This window comes from Humulus lupulus, chromosome 9, assembly GCF_963169125.1.
Source record: "Humulus lupulus chromosome 9, drHumLupu1.1, whole genome shotgun sequence".
In the NCBI taxonomy this organism is placed as follows: Eukaryota; Viridiplantae; Streptophyta; class Magnoliopsida; order Rosales; family Cannabaceae; genus Humulus; species Humulus lupulus.
In genome coordinates, this window is record NC_084801.1 from 12,193,940 (window position 1) to 12,199,889 (window position 5,950).

Here is a 5,950-nt window from a genome sequence, read left to right on the forward strand (position 1 = left end):
ATTTCTATCATCTTACATCTCCTTCTCCTTTTATTTGTATTTTCAGTTATAGAGTTGTAACACTTTATTTAATCAATCCTTGTCTATTGTAATATTTTGCATAGAGTAGTAATATTTTCTTACCATTTCCATTGAGGCAAAAAAATATTTTCCTAACATTCAAAATCTTATCCCTTTTTTGTTTCAATGGAAGGGGAGACAATCAAGATCATGAGCCAAGACCTAGTGAGATTGGATAGGTTTGATGGATCCAATTTTACTAGGTGGCAAGACAATGTGAGGGTTCTTTTAACCACTCTCAAAATCGCCTACATCCTTGAGTCTTCCTTGGCACCTCTAGCCGAGCCATCCGACAAAGACACTCCGGAGGAGGTGGAGAAGAGCAGGAAGAGAGAGGAGGACAATCTTCTTTGTAGGGGTCATATCCTCAATGCCCTATCCGATAGGCTCTATGACCTCTACACCGAGACCAAATCGGCCAAGGAGATATGGGATGCACTTGAGAAAAAGTTTAAGGCGGAAGAGGAAGGTACCAAAAAGTTTTTGATATCTCAATACTTCGATTTCAAATTTTTGGGTGATAAACCTATTCTTCCTCAAATTCATGAATTGAAAATTATTGTTAATAAATTGAAAGTATTAAAGATTGCGCTTCCCGAGGCCTTTCAAGTTGGTGCTATAGTGGCTAAATTACCACCAACTTGGAAGAGCTATAGGAAAAGAATCTTTCATAAAAATGAGGATTATTCTTTGGAGGAGATCCAAAAGCATATTCGAATCGAAGAGGAATCGATATGTAGAGATAAACTTGTGGAGGGGTCTAATGGAGAGACTTCCAAAGCAAATGCGGTGTCACAACCAAAACATCCCAAAAACAAAGGGAAAAGGGGTAATGAGAAACCATTGGGTCCAAAAACCAACCCAAACAAGTTTAAGGGCGAGAAAGGTCCTTGCTTTGTGTGTGTGAAAAAGGGTCACTATGCTAGAGAGTGTAGACATAGAAAAGACCAACAAGGGCCTAAGGTGAACGCAACTCAAGAGGAAAATATAGTTGTTACCCTTAGTGAGGTGAATGCAGTCCAAGGCAAGGTGAAATGGTGGTGGTATGATACATGTGCCACCGTCCATGTCACCTATGACAAATCATTGTTCAAGACCTTTAAAGAGTCAAAGGGAAACCATGAGATTCAAATGGGCAATGAGGGCAAATCCAAGGTACTTGGAAAAGGTACTATTGATGTCTACTTCACCTTCGGCAAGAAAGTTACATTAGTGAATGTACTTTATGTTCCTGAAATGAGTAGAAACTTGGTAAGTGGTGATTTGCTTGGCAAGCCCGGCATTAAAGTCGTTTTTGAGTCCGGTAAACTTATACTTACCAAATCAAATGTATTTTTGGGAAAGGGGTACTCTTGTGAGGGTATGGTTAAATTGTGCACCAATGATGTAACTTTCAATGTTATCAATAAAAATGCTAATTCCACCTATATTGTTGAGTATGATCTTTATTTTTGTGGCATCTTAGACTATCGCATATAGGTTTTTCAACCATTAAAAGAGTAGTAAAATGTGGTATGATTGCATGCAATATTAAAAACTATGGTAAATGTGAAACATGTGTTAAGGCGAAAATGATTAAGAAACCATTTCCTAGTGTAGAAAGATCATCTAATTTACTAGATTTAATCCATAGTGATCTTTGTGAATTAAATGGTGTTTTAACTATAGGTGGTAAAATGTATTTTCTTACTTTTATAGATGATTTTAGTAGATATACCTATGTGTTTCTTTTAAAGCATAAAGATGAGACTTTTGATGCTTTTAAATTGTATAAATTAGAAGTTGAAAATCAACTAAATAAAAAGATTAAGGTGCTAAGAAGTGATAGAGGAGGAGAGTACTTCTCTAATGAATTCAATACATTTTGTGAAGAAAATGGTATAATTCATGAGTGCACTGCACCTTATACACCACAACACAATGGTGTTGCCGAAAGGAAAAATAGGACTTATCTAGAGATGATAAATTCTATGTTGGTGTTTTCTAAGTTGAACTTCAACTTATGGGGTGAAGCGCTTTTAACCGCTTGTCACATTCTTAATCGAATACCGATGAAGAAAAATGAGATATCTCCATATGAGTTATGGAAAGGAAGAAAACCCAACATAGGGTACTTCAAAGTGTGGGGGTGTCTTGCATATTGCAAGAAAAACGAACCTAATAGAACAAAGTTAGGTTCAAGAGCCATAAAGTGTGCTTTTGTTGGTTATGCCAACAATAGTAAAGCTTATAGGCTATTAGACTTAGAGTCTAATATTGTGATTGAATCTAGAGAAGTTGAATTCTTTGAGAATATGTTATGTGACAACAATTCTCAAGCTTCAACATCTCTAAAGGAGAATTTGTTATATGAGAACAATTCTCAAGCTTCTACATCCAAAGTTGATTCTCAAGAGGAGAATTCTCAAAAGGATGTAAAGCAACCCTTTGAACCTAGAAGAAGTCAAAGGCTTAAAAATCATAAAAGTCTAGTAGTGGATGAGATAGATTCTCAACGAATTTCATTCTACATGGTAGAAGGAAATAGAGAGGAAGTCATTAGGAAAATTCCTATTGTACTTCTCATTGAGGATGATCCTAAGACTTATAGAGAAGCTATGCAATCGAGAGATAGTGCATTTTGGAAAGAAGCCATCAATGATGAGATAGATTCCATTCTTTCCAATAACACTTGGGAATTGATAGATCTCCCACCGGGGTCTAAACCAATTGGGTGTAAGTGGGTATTTGGGAGAAAATACCACACTGACGGCACTATCCAAACCTTTAAAGCTAGATTAGTAGCTAAAGGGTTTAGGCAAAAAGAGGGTATCGATTATTTCGATACCTATGCCCCTGTTGCAAGAACAACTTCTATAAGAATTTTGTTCGCTTTAGCTTCTATACACAACTTGTATGTTCATCAAATGGATGTCAAAACAACTTTCCTTAATGGTGACCTAAATGAGGAGGTCTATATGGAACAACCCGAAGGGTATGTCCTACCAAAATATGAACATAAAGTTTGTAGACTTGTAAAATCCTCATATGGATTGAAACAAGCTCCTAAGCAATGGCATGAGAAATTTGATCAAGCCATCATGTCTAATGGGTTTAGACATAACAATGGAGACAAGTGTTTGTATTCCAAAACTTGTAAGGGATATGTGATCATTGTTTGCTTATATGTGGATGACATGCTTATTCTAAGTAATAGCATGAAAGGGATAGAAGAAACGAAGAGGTTTCTATCATCAACCTTCATGATGAAAGATCTTGGAGAAGTTGATACCATACTCGGTATCAAAGTAAAAAAAACATAGTGGGGGTTTTGCGCTAGGGCAAGCCCACTACGTTGAGAAAGTATTGAACAAATTTAACCATCTCAAGGTTAAAGATGTCAATAATCCATTCGATCATAGTGTAAAACTAGAGAAGAATGAAGGAAGAGCGGTGGCTCAATTGGAGTACGCTAGTGCTATAGGGAGTCTAATGTACGCTGCCCAGTGTACTAGACCTAATATAGCATTTGCGGTAAGTAAACTTAGTAGGTTTACAAGTTATCCAAGTGTGGATCACTGGAAGGCAATTCGAAGAGTCCTAGGTTATCTCAAGAAAACCAAAGGACTAAGCCTTCACTACTCCAAATTTCCTTCGATATTAGAAGGATATACAGATGCAAGTTGGATATCCAATCTTGGGGATAACTTGTCCACAACTAGTTGGGTATTCACACTTGGTGGAGGTGCAATTTCTTGGGGTTCCAAGAAACAAACCTGTATATCTCATTCCACTATGGAAGCGGAGTTCATAGCTCTAGCTGCTACCAGCAAAGAGGCCGAATGGTTAAGGGATCTGTTGATAGAGATTCCCCTAATCAAAGATAATGTATGTACTATATCGATACATTGTGATAGCCAAGCAACATTGCTTAGAGCATACAGTGGAGTGTATAATGGGAAGTCTAGACATATTACTCTAAGACATGGATATGTAAGATAATTGATTCAAAGAGGAGTTATCTCAATATCATATGTGAGAACAAGTGAAAATCTGGCGGATCCTTTCACTAAGACACTAACGAGGGATTTAGTGGCTGCATCATCTCTCGAGGGATGGGACTTAAACTCCCTAAAGAGATTCACGATTGATGGTAACCTATCTTAACACTAGTTATTCAACTAGTGTTAGGTTCAATAGGTAATAACAAGTCAATCAAGTAAATATTAGTTGTACTCAAAACAAGTCTCATCTGAGATATTGAGTACTTGTGTGTTACCAAGTGGAGGGTTAAAACCGAAAGGTTTTTTAATAGAATTCAGTCTTGTAAAGACAAGTATTTTTGGTAACAAAATACTGTAAGAATTCTACCTATATGGACCTAGGGGTGGTGCCGCCTCTCATGAGAATTGGGAGCATTCTCAAGAACGTCCATGAATGGAAAGTGCACATGGCCATTAACGGTGCAAAGCGAGACATAGAGGTCTCAAGTGAACATCGCAAAGGTGTGTGTATTATCACCGATTTTTCATCATGAAAAGATGGTTCAATGCCTAGTGCAACCAAATTTTCGACAAATTTTGTGTTAATTACACTACAGTAAAGTTCAAGTTGAAAAACACTTTACTTTATGCATCAATGCAATGACTCCTATAAGAGAGAGTTCTTATTTATTCAAGTGGGGGATATGTTATATTTTTAAATATAATGATTGATTAAATAAGTGTTACAATAGATGACTATTTAATCTAGTGGGGGAATGTTATATTATTTTATAATATAATGTAATATTATATTATTTATAATATAATGTTTTAGATTAAATAAATGTGACATAGAGTGTCACACATTGTAACATATAATAGAGAGTTACATTATTTGGATATATGTGAAATATCCAAACATGTAACATATTTGGTGTTACAAATTCATCACAAATTTGTAACTCCTAAATATCACCCATTATTGTGTAGATTTGTTGTTACACAATATTGAGATGAATTTCTTAAAGCCATATGAGAAATGGCTGATAGAGATGTGATTTTAACCCCCATATTGTGTATGGAAGTTACAAAATCAAGTGGGAATAAATTAGAACGTTTTGGAAAAAACTTAAAAAATTGGTTGCTGAAAATGACTAAGGGCCGCGGCGCTTGAAACAAGCGCCACGGCCCTAGTGGCTGACAACTTCATACAATTTCGGTTTTTATCCAATTTTGAACGATTCCAACAGCCAAGTAACTCCCAAATCTCTATTTTAATTCCATAAAACACCCAATTAATCATTGGTAACAGCCATGGGGGTTGGTGGAATTTGAAATTCAAAGGGTGTCTCTAAACTTTATAAATAGGAGCCTAATGCTCACTTGTAAGACACAGCATTTCTATCCACTAGAGCACTTGGCTAGAAATACCTTGAGGCTTGATTATTCCAGAAAGCATTTCCAAAATCTGTGAGAGATCCCTTAGTGCTTGAGTTAGGGGGAAATAAGCTTTTGGACAAAGGTTTCAAACCTTGTTCAAGTTGGTGATCCCTAACACTCTTCACTTTGGTTGTGTGAGTGAGAGTTTATTATTTTGGTTCTTGTTCTTATTTTCTTCTATTGCTCTTTCTCCTTTTCTTCTTATTCTATTTACTTGTACTTTTGTTTAAGAGTTGCAATCCTTTTATTTCCTTTGTTCAAACACTTCTAGTTTACTTGTATCCTTTTGTAATAGAGTTGTACTTTCTATTTCTATCATCTTACATCTCCTTCTCCTTTTATTTGTATTTTCAGTTATAGAGTTGTAACACTTTATTTAATCAATCCTTGTCTATTGTAATATTTTGCATAGAGTTGTAATATTTTCTTACCATTTCCATTGAGGCAAAACAATATTTTCCTAACATATCCTATACTTCTTCTGCCTC